The sequence below is a fragment of the Eleginops maclovinus genome, chromosome 22 (assembly GCF_036324505.1).
Source record: "Eleginops maclovinus isolate JMC-PN-2008 ecotype Puerto Natales chromosome 22, JC_Emac_rtc_rv5, whole genome shotgun sequence".
NCBI classification, from domain to species: domain Eukaryota; kingdom Metazoa; phylum Chordata; class Actinopteri; order Perciformes; family Eleginopidae; genus Eleginops; species Eleginops maclovinus.
The window spans coordinates 3,826,944-3,844,450 of NC_086370.1; positions in this window are offsets into that span (position 1 = coordinate 3,826,944).

Consider the following 17,507-nt stretch of genomic DNA (forward strand, 5'->3'; position numbering starts at 1 on the left):
AAGCTTTCCATAGGTGGAGCACATGCAGCTGACATCTTGCGATGTTATCTCCCCTCGAGCAAGAGTGACGACCTGATGGATGTGCATGGTTCCTGGAACTGGTGGAATGGTGGACGGCATCCTTTGCAGTGCCTGCTCAACAGCTTCATCCTTGATAAAAAACAATTTGATCGAAGTGTCCATCTCAGAGAGGGCCTTGAAGAGCTCATAAGCATTGTTGATGTCCCGGCCATGGCTGATGAGGTTGTCTGCTGATCTCTTTAAGGCAGCACCAACACCATCTGGTGCTCCTTTGCCATGACTGGACTCCAGGTCCCTCTCAGTCCTCTCTTTTCAAGCTCTGTACTGAAGAGAAAAACGTTTCCTTTTTGCTTGTACTGCGTACAGGGCCCATCACTAAAAAAGTGCACAACAGACACCTCTGGGTGTGTGGTCTGCACATAGTCCAGTGCAGGTTTCAGATGTTCCCATATAGCAGCTGGACTCTTGTGCTTGGATGGTGAGATGGAGGTAAAGCAGGTTGGTTCTTGGGTTCCACCAACATAGATGATCCCTGTGTGAAGTGTGGCCTGTTGGTGGGATGATCCAAAGTGTACTGACTGAATTTCAGTGCTGTACTTACAAGAAAAGTTCTCAGAGATGTATCTCTTTTCCATCGCTCATGCTCTTTCCTGAGGTATTCTTCCCTTCTCTGTGAATCTGCATTTCTTCTCGCCCTGTACTCTCTTTGCCTCTCTGCATTTGATTTAGCCATCTGATATGAAAATAATGAACATGAAATCACATTTAGAGAAAAGGGGCTGGCTGGCTTAAGAACAGTCCAACCTTCAACCCTGTAACAATGATTCAACCCTGTAACAGTGTTTTTTGTTACAGGGTTGAATGTTACAGGGTTGAAGATTTTAGCTTAAAGCAGCCATAAGTCCACATTAGCTAGGGTATGGAGCACCATATGGCCTGAGGAAAGCAAGAAATTAATATATTTTTCCAAGAAAATTGTTTGCTTTTTCTCAAACAGTAGTAAATATCATTTATGCATGTAACAGTGTTGAAAGGTTGAGCTTTACGATGTCAATCTGACAATAAAAACAATGAAATATAGGTAAGAAAGTATGCTCACACTTACCTCTCTTTACAGTTTGAGGAGGGGAAATGTTGAGTGATGTCACTTCCTGGGTGCTGAGAAAGTTGGACTGAACCATTATTTTTTAATTGGTATGCTGTTATGGGGTTGAACAAAACTGGGGGACGTGATTAAATAGTGCTATTTTATAAATAATTCATGTATTTTTTTCACATTTTACACATTTCACTTTTATTTAGGTTAAAGTAGACAGGAAAATGATTATATTAGCAGAAAAAACTTGTCGTTACTGACTATTTTTATTTGTTTTATATTCAATGAAAAAGTAACTTTGCTCAGTAGGGACATGCTCATTTGGCTGACCTCTACGCCTCAGCAACCCATAACACTTTTCTAAACATAATTTTAAAAATATGTTCGTGTGTTATAATGCAAGGACACATGGATCTTTCCAGTTCTTGTTTTAAAATGCATTTTGTGGTTTACTTTATATGAAAATCTTTGAGGTAAATCTGTGGGACACAAAGTGCACCGATTTCAGAGAATCACCCTATTAATGACACTTTGATACAGCAGGTATTAGAGAACTGCAAGAACATCTCCAGACCAAATGACTTGCACATGGCCTATTATGGTGAGAAAATATTGCCTGAAACGCCTCCATTGGACTCCTGTGTTTACTTCTGTAACATAGTGACTTTAACTGCCATAAATATTATTTATGTCATTTTTGGTACGTTTGTTTACATATATTATTGATATGATTTATTTTCATCAATACTGATTCGTTGTATTAACACTATGTAGGAACTATGTTTACATCCCATGTTGTGCGGGGACACCTTTAGTTGTTGCAACCGCCTCCAAGAAGAAGCACGAGGGTTGTATACTCCGCTATGAGTTGAACGTTTCAGAGTTTAAGGTGATGTTGCAGTAGCTATTTGACGTTTTTTGTTTTCCTTTGACAAGTGAACTCATTTTCTCTCGGTTGTGTGCAGCCAGAGATTTACGTGTTCATGTTTCGTCACACATATTCATTTTGTCTTTAAAGTTGTGTGTGACATGAATGCGAGTTTATTTTGTTATGCATTCTTCATTTGAACAGTTCGACGGTGGATTTGATGACGGTGATGTTGGAGCGCAATTAAGATGAATAAATCCATCAGTAACAAAGAACTATGGTGCCGTGTATTACCTGGAGGGAGTGATAGTCGAACTCGGACCTGCATAACTTTCCCTGACCTGCTCGTGACCGACAACTCGTCAACACGGAAATACAGATAAGACACTGTTTAGCGTTAAGGACACACATTCAACAGGTTTTCATGAAGACCTCCATAAGCCAGACACTAAAGTGTGTGTTCTGAAACGTGACACAAAGATTGAAAAACTACAAGGGATGGTGTGTAACCTAATAACAATAACAGTGTAAGATATGAAGGGGCATTGATGTAATTGGCTTGTTGGTGGTTTATATTGGTCATTCATTATTGTATTGCATATCATATATTATAAATATTATATATATTATAAGTGCAATAGTTTACAAATAATATTGTTCCAAGCAAGTTCATTGAAGTGTCAACTGTCAACTTTGACTCTGTAATATTTTCAAGCCTTTATAATGTTTACTCTCCTTAAAGGGTTTATTTGAAAGACAGTGACCTAACTTAGTTTAACCCTTTCACCTGAGTATTTTGTGGAAAGGCTTGTTGTTAACTGTACTGCTTATGTGAGACAAGTTGATTATGTACAGGTAATTGCTAAATAATTGAACATGTCACAAACAAATCAAGAGACTCAGGGTGTAGCAGCTGTCATAGCACAAACTGCAGAGCCAGAGCAGACAGATGAGTCTAGCGAGGTACAACAAGTAGTACAGTCTGCAGAGCCTCGTAGAGGTGAAAGAGCCCGCACGTTAACTGAAAGGGGAAAGGAATTTCTGAAAGAAAAGACAAAAAGGCTTCTACTTCGCTTTGACAGTATTTAGGAACACTGGAAGGCTCTAACTAAAGTTGCTAAAAAAATCTGTGATAAAACAGGATCCCAGTGACATCATACAAGAACACATCCACACTATTCAAAGGGAATTATCTGAACTGAATACAGTTTATGATGAATACCAAAGGATTGACAGCCCAGCTCACGACATGCGCCGCAAGATGGACAACTGCATATCAGTCACCAGGGTTGTTGTACAGAATGCCCAGTCTATAATTTAAGGAACAAAGGAGGAGCTGATTTGGCCTGATGCAAGCTCTGTATTTGTATCTTCAATTTCAAGTGTTTCACCTCCAGCCAGATGGTTCTAAGGCTTCCTTTCGCTCTCATGTATCCTCAGTCAAAAGACAAGAAACTGCTGCAGAGTATGTAGCTACGCAAGCTGTATTGAAGATTAAGACTGAGTGCCACCAACAGAAACTGCAAATACTTGAAGCTGAGGATAAGCAGATAGTTGCAGACCAGGAAACAGCTGCATTAACTCGCCGTCTTCAAGGAGAAAAGGCTGAGAGACTGAGCATAGGATAGCAAAGGAGAGACAAGAGGCTGCTCTCTTAAAGAAACAACAAGAAGAGAATACTGCAAGAAAAAGGTCTGTAGAAGACTTGAAAAGAGAACTTTAGCGTTTGGAGGAGCTGAAAAGGCTGAATGCAGCCAAAGCAAGGCTTCAAGTCTATGATGGAAATGAGTTCCATACAGACCAAGGACTTACACCACCACAGAGCTCTGAAACGCCTATAGTTGTCCATCAGCACCCACAGGGTTTCATCCTCCGATTCCATCTCCATCCTTAGTGGGGATCCACTCAAGTTTAATCATTGGAAGCAGGGCTTGAAATGAACTTTTTTGTGTCCCACAACTGTCCCAAATTCTACTTTGTATTGTCCCGGATATAACCAGCAGTGTCCCAAATTTAAATTTGTATCGTCGCCCCCCCAATTATGCAGAATACATATAATTGATACTTTTTTTGTCACTTAATCATCACACCATGGACTCTGGTCCACCATATAAGTTTAAAATACTTATTCTTTTAAATATATGAATATTAGTCTGATCTGTTGACCCTCCTAGAGTAGAAGGGAAGAGAGTTGTTTTAAGACATGTTTCTATTGTTTCTCAATATCCAGACTAATTTATCATTGTCATGTCAACATCGAAGAATTCCGATTTGTATTTTTCAATTCAATATGGTATGGCTGTATGGTCTCTTGTGTTTTATGATCGGAACCCTCTATCTGGCAATACAATTGGTATGAATGATAATCAAAAAACAAGTTCCATAATACAGTTTAATAAATGTATCTGTTTTCAGTTGTAATTACAAGTTATCCTCACAAGTCAGTAGTACTATAGGAATATAAATAAATCTTCTGTCATTATTCATGAATGTCAATCATCTTGCTCTCACTCATTCACCCACCCCACCAGATCTCCCCCTTTACATTTACTCTGTGTCGTTAAACATGGGTCGTCAAGCCACTCCTGTTTCGCTTCTTGAATTGATCTGAAGTCCTCACATGCTTCAAGGATTCCCTTAAAGTGAGAGACCACTCACGATCAGCCAGGCCAAAGGTAGCCAGGTCAGTGATGTCCTCTGGCCAGTTGCTAAGATCAAACATGGTGGCAGCAGCTTTAAAGACACCATCATCAAGGCTGCAAAACCCTGTGGTGACGTAGTCACAGAAGCCATTGAATAGTTTTTCTTTCACTTTATGGAGGTTGTCATCATCCACCAGTTTCCTGTTGAGCTGTACACCAGAGTACATGTTTCCAGGAAAGGGCCCCACTTTATCCAGGAACTGCTTCAGATGCTGGCCTGGGACTGTCTGAAATACACGATCAAAGAAAAAGTCTTTCACTGTCACAATCACTACATATACACTGTAGCATACCCAATTCTCTCTAGGAAGTTTATTTACCAACTATTAATTGTGTTTACCTTCATGGCTACAAGAGCCAGGGTCGTCTTCTGCAGTCCATCTGACACCATCTGTAGTGTCAGCCCATCCCTCTGAAAGAGAAGGCTTTCTTTCAGCTCACTGAGAATGTCAAGAAGAAGATGAACAAAAATGACTGTCTTGAATTGCTTGAGTCCTTTCACAGTGTGGCTGGCCCGCCCCTTCATGAGGTCACTTGCTTCTCTATCATGCATGTCACTTGCGTGGCTCTCCAAATAGAAAAGGATGGCTTGGTAGTTCCTGATAAGGGCTGACAAACCATGGAGTGTGTGCGGAAGCCACCGTGTACCATCCATAGTCCCTGGTTTGACCAGATGTATGTCGAGGGCTTCTGCCACAGTCTTGAGCTCATGGCTAGCTTTGGCTGATGTATGGTAGTGTTTGTAGATTCCGTTGATAATTTGCTTCAGGTCTGTGAGAGCTGGAAAAGATTTCATGCTGTCTAATGCGGTCAGCTCAAGACGATGAGCCACACACCAGGTGGTCACCAGCGATCCAAACATCTCTTTCATTCTGGCAGACACTCCATTTCTATGCCCGATCATCACAGGCCACATCACATCCGAACCCAACCAACTTTGCTTTTAAGTCGTCTTCTGAAAGCCCAGCTTGATGAAGTCCAGACATTATGGCGTCTAGGATGCCTTGGCTGTTAGCATGCTGCAATGTCACCATAGTCAACATGGCGTTGACAGGTAGACCATTTTCAATATAGGTGACATAAATGATCTCCTGGTCCTGCACTGATCGGTCAACAGAAGAGTCAGACATTATAGAAAAAAATCTTGCAGCCTTTATCTTCTCTTCCAAAGACTTGTCCATGGTTTTGGCTATGTTGTCTATGAATGTCTGACAAGCGTGGTCATTTTTGTATGCGATTCCCAAATAGAGGCCATTCTTGAAATGCAGATTCACTAATTTGGGAAATGTTGTAAAGGGTTCCTCCTCCTTTGCAACATAGTATGCTATGTTAAATAGCTTGATTAATGTATCCTTAACACCCTGATCCATTCTTAGAAGACAGCTTGGCAGAGGTGCGTTCTCACAATCATTGTGAGCAGATGTAAGGACGTGCATTTTTAGTGTTCTCACACGTACATTGTTGCCACTTACACCGAGGAACAAAGAACTGTCTTTGGCCTTTGCTGGGAAGGATCTGCATGTTGAGTAGTACATCATTTTGGCAGCTGGATCAAACTCGTCAAAGGGGTATTGTTGCCTCCATTCAGGAAGCCACTTCCTCTTCGCCTCTTCGCCTCCTCTGTCCTTGGGCACTTGCAGCTCATGAATTTAATTAAGACAAAATACATGTTCATGTTATAATAATATAACATTACATAACATAGTAGGGTACAATGTTGTATAAAACTTTGTCTTAAAGCCCTGATGATGACTGACCCCTGTTTTGTTTTAATATACCGTATTTTATTCCGCACTATAGGGCGCACTGGATTATAAGGCGCACTGTCAATGAATGGTCTATTTTCGAAATGTTTTCATATATAAGGCGCACCGGACTATAAGGCGCATTAAGCGAAATGTTGTTACCTCCAGCGTTGTTATGCTCTATACCAGTGGTCTCCAACCTTTTTAAGCCCAAGATCCCTGACCTTCACCTTGGTGAGAGGCAAGATCTACCTATTTAAGCGTTGAAAGAAAAAGACAGCCCAGATTGTACTTCCAACTTCAGGCTAACTGTATTTGAATTACTTGAAATGCTTTGGTCCAACGTTCAAATTTATGCAACAAAAACACTGTAACTAGCTTATCAAACTGGCCATAGCTACACATCAACTTCAATTCTAACACATCAACTTCAATTCTAAATTATTCAATTTCATTTCAACACAAAAAGAAAAGGAATGTGGAATTTATGGAATTTTCCACATATGACAGTATTTATTTATGGTAGACAAGCAGATCATATCAAGTGTTACGCTTATCCACTGACGCTTCATTCAAGTCACATTAATATCAGCATTTTAGAAAATAGAGCTGTAATGCTAACAAAATTCTCAATGCAATTAGGCCAAGTACAGCTTCATGTCCAACACAAAAAATAAAGGTGTGGCCTATTTCCTTTTGTATGAGGTTAGTACTTTGTTCATAGAAGGCACACACACACAAAACACACTAGCAGTGAGCAGATCACATGCAGTGTTATGCTTATCCACTCAAGCTTCATGCAAGTTACATAACATCTGCATTTTAGAATATATATATATATCAATAAAATGTATTATTATTAAAATAGAACTGTAATTGTGTTTTAACAACATTCTCAGTCAGTGTAAATAAGCTCAGTGCAGTTATGTACCATCTTATGCATCATCACTTTTCACATTGCCATCAGATGTCAAAACTGGCATGTTACTCACCCAGGTTAGTGAGATGGCTGTGACTGAATACTGTCTGTGAGTGCTTTGTAGTTTGGCTCATAGCTACTGACAGCTAGTCTGAGACAGTCTGTGAGGTGTTTGTCAGTGAGGCGGCTCCTGTACTTTGATTTAATTATTTTCATCTGTGAAAACGCCATTTCACAGAGGTAAGTGGGTCCAAAGTGGGCACTCACTCTTAGTGCACATGAGGTGATGAGTGGAAACGTCTCCCTGCTGACAATTTCCCAAAAGGTACTGTCCTGTGATCTTACTTTCAGCTCAATGTCATTTTGCAAATCAACCATCTCCATGTCAACCCCACTAGGCAGAGCAAATACCTGCTGAAATTTGGCTGCTACCTGTTCCACATCAATGGTCAGGAATGGGTTTAAGACGAATGCAGCAACATCTTCCATGACGTCTAATTCACTAAAACGCCGACTGAACTCTGCTGCCACTTTGTCCAGGTGAACACAGTACTGCTCAGGGTGAAAAGCGTCCTTGCCACCGATGGCCTGTGACATTTTCTCCAGGTTGGGAAAGTGTGTCAGCCTCCCGTTTTTCAGCTGTGTGTTCCAAACACCAAGCTTGGCCATGAACGCATTCACTGCGCTTATCATGTGGGGCAGGTGTCGGTCTTTTCCCTGGAGCTCGTTGTTCAGTGCGTTCAGTTTTGCCGCCAGGTCTGTCAGAAACCCCAGATCCAGCAGCCACTGATCATCTGACAGCTCCTCATGCTCCTCGTTCCTTGTCTCCAGAAAAGTCTTTATCTCGGGCAGCAAAACAACAAATCGCTGCAGCACTTTGCCGTGACTCAACCACCGGACATCAGCGTGGAGGAGTCTCCGTACGCGGCATCGAGCTCATCCAATAACGCCTTGAATAAGCGGTGTTGAAGCGCTTTTGCTCTAATCGAGTTGATCAGTTTGAGCACCAGAGTCATAACTTGAGAAAAGTTCACGACTTTCCCCACCAAGGCCTGCTGGTGAATGACACAGTGGTAATTCACGAAGTCAGGAAAATCATGGTCATTAACGACACAGCACAATAAATCCAGCGCGCACACAGCGCATCGATGGGGCTCCATCAGTGGTAATTGCCACCAGTTTGTGAATCGGGATGTCTTTATCGCGGACATATTTTTTAACCGCGTTGTAAATATCCTCACCTCTCGTTCTCTCCTTTAAGTGCAAAAGAGTGAGGAGATCCTCTTTTGTTGTAGAGTCCGGGAACGCCATCCTGACAAATACAACAAGCTGAGCTGTGTCCATTACATCCAGGGTTTCATCAAACTGTAGTGAAAAATATTCAGTGTGACAAATCTTTTAACACTTGTCGATCCACGTCCCCTGACATTTCCTCGACCCTCCTCGCCACTGTATCGGGGCCAAGCTGGACACTGCGGAGCGTGGTTTTGATGTCGTCTTTGTTTTTGAAGCCGTTGAAAACCGTCTCTGCAGTGATGGCCATTGCCTCCTTGAATAAATCGCCATCTGTAAAAGGCTTCTTGTGTTTAGCCAAAAGGTGACTAATACGAAATGAAGCTTCAGTCGCAGCCTTATTTTGAGCAGCAGGTTTTGTGAAAAGCGACTGCTGAGCCTTCAACCCAGCTTTCAGCTCAGCAACTTTCCTAGCGCGGATTGCGCTCTTGGCGGGGAAACTGTCTTTGAATTTGTCGTGGTTGGTGTTGTGGTGCCGCTCCAGATTTCCTCTTTTAGACAGCGCCAGAGTTTGGTGGCACAGCATACAAACACACTTGTCTTTCACCATGGTGAAAATAAATTCCTCTTCCCATTCCTCATGGAAATTATACGTTTTCGACTTCTTTCTCGGAGCCTCCGCCATGCCAGCTGACAACATTGCCGTCTACTAGCTATCACCTGCTAGTGCCGTATATTGTCATTTTGCGACAGTTAATGTGCCAGTATCCTTCTTTGATCTTATTCTTCAATTTAATGCCGCCTGTTGCGCTGAAAAAATACAACGACTGGATCGGATAAGATAGAGAGAAAAAAAGGCGCTTGCAAAACGGAACATTAATCAGCCATAATGTATTTGTGTAATTATTTTTCTATTATTTTGGGGATCTACAGAGAATGATCGCGATCGACGGGTTGGCGACCACTGCTCTATACCGTAGTGAAGAGCAGCTGGGTATGTGACACTCTGAGGAAAGAGGAGGGGGAAACAGCGGAGCTGGAGTAATCCTTTTTTATTGTCTTCGCCGACAACGCAGCCAACCTGGCAACAACTTCACTTCCCAAAACTACTTCTTCCGCACACACACGCCCACCCCGCATGTCGCTCTCCTACACACTCCTTTTCTACATGCCGTAAAACGGATACATATTATATAATTATTAATTATATAACAGAAACAAAACAGTCAGATAAGTCAGTAATAAGTTCAGTTATAACATGTAAAATACAATAACGTTAGCGTATTCACAATAACTCTGAAAATTGTTCACTTAACATGTAAAATACAACACAATACTCTCACTTTTTCAGTTCATTCCTCGTCCCTCAAATTCTTCATCTTCAGTGTCCGAGTTGAACAGTTGGGCGATTACGGCATCCAGCATGCCCGGATCCCTTTCGTCATTATCCGAGTCAGTGTCGTTGCTGCTACCTGGCAGTTCAGTGATGATTCCGGCCTTCGTGAAAGCTCGGACCACAGTTGAGACTGATACATTAGCCCAGGCATCCACGATCCATTGGCAGATAGTGGCGTAAGTCGCCCGGCGCTGTCTCCCTGTCTTGGTGAATGTGTGTTCGCCTTCTGTCATCCACTGCTCCCACGCAGCTCGCAGTTTAACTTTGAACGCCCTGTTTACACCAATATCTAGCGGCTGGAGTACTTTAGTTAATCCACCCGGAATGATGGCAAACTCCGAATTAGTTTGCTTCACTTGTTTTTTGACAGCATCGGTGAGATGGGCACGCATGGAGTCGCAGATCAATAGGGACGGAGATTTGTGGAAAAAGCCATCCGGTCTCTTGACGTAAATTTCTCTCAGCCACTCCCTCATCTTTTCCTCGTCCATCCAGCCCTTCGGGTTAACTTTGATAGTCACGCCGGCTGGGAAATTTTCTTTTGGCAAAGTCTTCCTCTTGAAAATGACCATGGGTGGAAGTTTCTGGCCATTAGCCTGGCAACCGAGAACTACAGTGAAGGATGACTTCTCGTTCCCTGTCGTACGTATAGACACCGTTCCGTTCCGACTCTGTTCAATAATCCACTGTTCAATGTTGTCCTCTAACTGCGGCCATCTCGCGTTGTTTCCTCGGAAACTCTGTGTGGTCTTCTTTACTTGGCGCAGGTCATCTTCTTCCTCCACTTCCGTATCATTGATTCATTAATGTTGAATTCTCTCCCAGCTGCTCTATTCCCATGTTCTACTGCGTGACTGATAGCCTTGAGTTTGAAGTCTGCGTCGTAAGCGTGTCTCTTGACCAGTGCCATTTGGTGCAACTCCGCGACGCTCCTGACTACGGTAGCCGTAATGCTGCAAGCGGTGCGGCTTTGTAGTTTACCAAAGTCGTACTAAAACATTTTGACAGAGCGCCGTGAGCGCTGTGTACCACACAAAATCACTTCGAGGTCAGTAAGCACAACCAGAATTACCGTAATCCATATATAAGGCGCACTGGATTATAAAACGCACTGTTGTTTTTTGAGAACATTTAAGGCTTTTAAGTGCGCCTTATAGTCCGGAAAATACGGTAGATGTAGAACACAAAAAAATTATCAATTGTAGAATAAATGTTATTACAAAAGTGGTGAAATGCAACATTTGTATGAGCATTATAATCTTAGTCATTTTGATATTTTTCTCCAGCATTATTCGTACTGCCCTCGCAGGGCGTTTCTATGCAAAGCTAGACAGGTAGCTAATCCTCCAATAATCACAAGGCTTGAAGTTTACTGTAAGATTCTCATTGTGAAACTAGAAATACAATACAGAAATACAGCATACATTAGTACATATATTACTGATATACAAACAAAATACAATTCACCATTCTACCATCAAAGGCATATGAAAACAACAGCTTACTGTAAATGTAAGTGCAATAAGCACGCCAACATTTAAATGCAATAAGCCTAAACATAGTGCATTGACAATACTGCTACTACTAGCAAGCTAAATGTAAAGCTAGCTGCTAACTGCTTGCTAAATTAAGCATGTTCTAACACACTCTCTACATACAGGGAAAATGTTACAGACTCACATTTTCTACAACATATTAATGTTACACAGGTTAAACATTATGTTCTGGTACTGACAGATAAATAGTATCCAAAGCAAAAGCGTAACACGCAATGAACTCTGCAACACAGAGAGCCGGCTGCATGTCTTGACATCAACAGAATAAATTCCCCTATTACATGCACACATCCTAGGTACCGCAAAACAACACAGGAGGGCAGTATACACAATGCAAATCAACCTTAATGATTTATATTAAACAGTTTTACTTTGAAACTAATATTAATCTCCTTTAAACAAAGGCAACACAGATATACACAGATTTTTGTCGGCCTGTTGGGGGAGCCCTGATCCCAAAAAATGCAGACATGCACAATGGTCAGGTCAGTTCGTTCTTGTTAAAGACACGTTCGATCAAACTGCCTGTTCGCGAACGTGCCATCACTAATGCACATTTTAGCCTTGCTTTGGCGGGCAAAATTTACTGGGAGATTAGCTATGCACAAAAACAACTGGAACATTACTCTCTCTTAACATGACACATTATTCTCATACCAGAGTTGATTGACAAACTAAAATTACCCTGCGACCCCCTTTCTAATCGTCACCCAATCTGACTGAAGTTGTTGACCAAAAATACCTTACGTTTTTGCAGCTAAAGATTCTAGCATAGTCACTGACTGGCTGACAAAGAAAATACAAAAATGATAGGTTACACCTTTTATTCTGATCAACTGTATTTCACAACATTTTCACAAACTTCAAAAGAACATGAGACCGCATTTTAGGACGTTTGTATGCATTGTAAGGCACACTTCAGTTGCTAGCGTTAGCTATCGCTGAGCACTAGCTAACATTGACACTTAAGACAACTAACGTACCACAGTGGAAGACGATGAAACATGACCAGGATATGGGACGTCTTCGTTATGGGAGTCGGTGGTATAGGGACTTGCATCAGGGGGCTGTTTATTCAACCACCTCAGCATTTCTTTCTTCTTCTTTTTTTAACTGTTGTTGATGATGGTCTATCCTCTGACTCTATGAACGTTGCATTGGCGCGAGTCTAGCAGCAGTCAGCGGCAGAGTGGATGACGTAGAATGCATTCTATGATTTGACAGCCCTATCTTGAGTTGCCGCGGGAGCGTAAACCTTCTATAGTTTCGACGTTCACACGTTTTTATTAAATTATTAAAACCGAAAAAGATACTCATATTTAATGACTTTGCAAATAACACCCATTATGAAGTTTACTTAAAAAAAAATTCACTGTCCCGAAATAGTCCCAGACAAAATATATTTGTGTCCCAATAGGAATTTTTATGGTCCCTGGGACATCATTAATTGCGAGCCCTGATTGGAAGTCGTCCTTTCAGACACTAATTGAGAGTAAAAATATTTCAACTGCAGAGAAGATAGTCTTTCTTCAGAAATATGTTGGAGGAGCAGCTAAAGACGCCTTAGAAGGTCATTTTCTGATTGATTCAGGATATTCATATCACGCAGCATGGGACCTGCTCAATGAATGATATGGCGACCCTTTCGTAATTGCCAAAACCTTCCGAGACAAATTACATGCATGGCCAAAAATAGCCTCAAGGGAGAGTGCTGAGTTAAGCAAATTTGTGGACTTTTTACACAGTTGTGAATCTGCCATTGCTCACAATGAGAGTCTAAATGTTTTTAATGATGGAATTGAGAATCAAAGACTTACTGCCAAACTACCCGACTGGTTGAGCACCAGATGGAACCAAAAGGCCACACAATACCAACTGGAGCACAGAAGGTTCCCAAGCTTCAGTTATTTTGTGAGGTTCCTAACAGTGGAAGCAAGTATTGCCTGCAACCCCTATAACATCTTATCATGCATTACGGCAAAGTGAACATGACCACGCAAAGAACAAGAACCAAAATGTGGTGGCCTCCAAGAACCAAACTGTGGTGGCCTCCAAGAACCAAACTGTAGGTGCCAGGATCTTCACAACCAACACCAGCGAAAGGAACATAGTCAAGTGTGTGTTTTGTAAGAAAGTAGGTTCACAGCGTACACAAGTGTTAAAAATTCATTGAGAAGCCAATCACTGACTGAGTCAAATTTTATTCAGAGTGAGAGACTGTGCTTCGGCTGTTTGAGTCCTGGCCATCAATCCAAGAGATGTAGTAACCAGATGGTCTGCGACACCTGCTCCAAACGTCACCCTACATGCACGAAGATCACTCAAAACAACAACAAGAACAAAGGAGGGAACAATTTAAGGATAAAAGTTACAGTAAGGAAAGAAAGCCACAGTCAACACAACTAAAAGACGTCACCAAAGAAACCACATTCAACAGAGTGGTGCAAGATGGCAATAGTACCCAGACTTCAGCAATAGTACCTGTCTGTGTCAACGCCAAGTGATTCAAGCAAGGAAGTTCTCGTCTACGCTCTGCTAGATTCACAAAGTGATTCTTCATTCATTCTTGAGGAAGTAGCAGATGTTCTAGATACGAACACAGAACAAGCGAAGCTGAAACTGTCTACGATGTCGTCAAGGGGGACAATTGGACCTGGTAAAAGACTTAAAGGCCTATGGATAAGAGGGTTATTTTCCTCTAAGAACATCACATCGCCAGCAACTTACACTCGTTACTTCCTCCCTGCTAATCGGGGACACATCCTGACTCCAGAAACAGCCAAGGCATGGCCTCATTTGGCACATCTTGCAGAACACCTTGCTCCGCAAAAGGAATGTGAAATTGGTCTGCTGATCGGGTACAATCGCCCACAAGCTCTAATGCCTAGAAAGTTGTATGTGGGGAGGAAAACCAACCTTTTGCACAGAAAACCGATCTAGGTTGGAGCATAGTGAGTTATGGTAACCCATGTGAGCATTATAGTAATGCAATTGGAGTAAGTCATCGCATCATTGTAAAGCAAGTGACGCCTGAACCCAAAAAAACAGTTGAGCTCAAAAGAGAAGTTCACTATGTTTGCAAGACTCAGATCAAAGAAATGTTCTCTCCAGATGACATAATTAAGGGGATAGAATCCGATTTCAGTGAAAGGGTCGGAGAAGAAGCAACTGTCTCTCAGGAAGATCTCCACTTCTCTACTAAACTGAAAGATGTAATGAAACACAAACAAGATGGTCATTAAGAAATGCCCTTACCTTTCAAACAAGACAGACCAAATCTACCCCATAATAAGTCATGTGCTGTTCAGCGTCTAGTGTGCTTGGAACGAACCTTCAAGAGGGACCAGAAATGCTGTTCAGACTACATGAACTTCATGAAGGACATTATCACTCGTGGCGATGCAGAGAGGGTCCCAGAAGAAGCACTCAACAATCAACCAGTCTGGTATATTCCCCACCATGGGGTATACCACCCTCAAAAGCCGGGGAAGATACGTATTGTCTTTGATTGTTCAGCAAGGTTCAAAGACACATCATTGAACGACCACCTTCTTACTGGGCCAGAGCTCACAAACACCTTGGTGGGAGTTCTTTGTAGGTGTCGCAAGGGCCCAATTGCTATTATGTGTGATGTCGAACGAATGTTCCATCAGTTCCATGTAAGGCCTGAAGACCAAGACTACCTGAGGTTCTTATGGTGGGAGAACGGTGATCTAGGGTCTCCGCCATCAGTTTATCGGATGAAGGTCCATCAGTTTGGGGCAGCCTCCTCACCTGGCTGTGCCAACTTTGGTCTTAAACATCTAGCTACTGAAGGTCAGGATCAATTTAGCCAAAACGCTGTTAAATTCATCCAAAGGAATTTTTATGTTGACGATGGGATGGCGAGTGTAACGTCGGATGCTGAGGCTATCCCGCTTATCAAGGAAGCAAGAGAGCTCTGCAGCACAGGCAAGCTGAGACTGCATAAGTTGATTTCCAACAGCGAGAACGTATTGAAGTCAATACCAAAGGAAGAGTGCGCTGAAAGTGTCAAAGACCTGGATAGGGCTTTAGGAGAGTCGCTCATGGAAAGAGCTCTTGGTGTTCAATGGGGCGTCTCCTCCAATGACTTCCAGTTCAGAGTTACTGTCAAGGAACATGCACTGACCAGAAGAGGAGTGCTATCCACAGTAGCTTCCATCTACGACCCTTTGGGGTTCGTAGCACCTTTCATCCTCCGGGGAAAGATGGTCTTGCAACAACTGTGTCGAGATAAGGTTGGTTGGGACGAGCCACTTCCAGAAGAGCTCAGAGCACGGTGGGAGTCATGGCTACAAGATCTTCATAACTTGTCTAATGTAAAGATCAGAAGGTGCTACATCCCAGCAAACTTCACGGATGTCAAGCAGTATGAGCTTCATCACTTCTCCGACCGGACGTTGCTTGACCGCCTGACAAGGTTGTCTGACTGGAAAAGAGCTGTCAAGGCCATTGCTCATCTTAAGCATCATGCTAAGCAAATCAAGGGTCTCAAACTGAAAATAAATTAAGCCACATGTGTTGAGGAAAGACAGGAGGCAGAGCTTTTCTTAATCAAACTGGTCCAAACAGAAGCATTCAGCAGTGAGATCAAAGGTATAAGGGAAGGCAAGGAAGTAAAACCCAAGGACAAAGCAAACAAGCTACACAAACTAAGTCCATTTGTAGATGAGTACGGTGTGCTCAGGGTTGGTGGACGTTTGACAAGGTCCAGCCTTCATCCACATGTCAAGCATCCTGCCATTGTACCAAAGGCAAGTCATCTGTCCTCTTTGCTTATTAAGCACTACCATGACAAGGTACATCATCAAGGAAGAGGAATTACTGTAAATTAATTGCCAGTGGAATACGGGTCATAGGATGCAGCAGCGCAGTTGCCTCGCACATCTTCAAGTGCACAACGTGCAGAAAGTACAGAAGGAACACACACGATCCAAAGATGGCAGACTTGCCAGAAGAGAGAATGGAAATTACACCTCCATTCACATATTGTAGCATAGATTGCTTCGGACCGTTCTCACTGCAAAAAGCATCCATCTTATAACAAGAAAAACATAATGTTATTTGAGTTTATACAGACTTGAAACAAGTGTAATAATCTGCCAGTGTAGTGAAATAAGTAGACTTATTAAGAATTCCTAAAATAAGAATAATAATTCTTGAAATAAGAAATATATCTGGATGCTAGAAAAGTGTCAAATGTCCTGAAGTAAGCAGGGAAACACTTATTCCATGCACAGGTATAAGCCAAATATACTCAAAAGAAGTTGTCAAATGTTCTTTTACCATTTGTTTATTTCTGAATTCAAGTAGACAGATCTCAAAAACCAGAACCTTTGTCCTTGAAATAAAAAAGCTTTCTGGATGGTAAACAAGTCACAAATATTTCAAAATACTTAGAGAAACACATATTCCAAGCAGAATTTTACTCAAAACAATAGTTCTTAAATATTCAATATTTAAGAAATCATCCAATATGCATTAGTACCATTTTCTGACATTTTTCAAAACTTATGAATTAATCATGACGATAATTGACCATCTTTAGTTCAAACACAACACAATTACACAAATTAGCCTTGTGGTGCCACGGACCTGAGACAGAATGTTTGGCAATGACTAAATACCTACAAGGGCAAGTACTTAATGTTGAATAATACAAATAAATATTTTAAACTGAAATTATAAAATTGAAAGCCACTCAACATTACTTTGTGTTAGATAACCAACAATGAAGAATTGTACCTTAAGAGCTTCAATATTACTGTTTTCTCTTATTCTTGAACAAAAACTCTCAAACACTGAATGTGTCATGTCTCTAGTGTCCAAAGTAGCAATGCAAAAACAGACACTGGTACCAGTATCAATTGTTAACAATAACTAGCTCAACTACCACCTAGTTCACCCACATTATCGAAGCGAGCATGAGTTGTGCCCAGCAAATGGACAC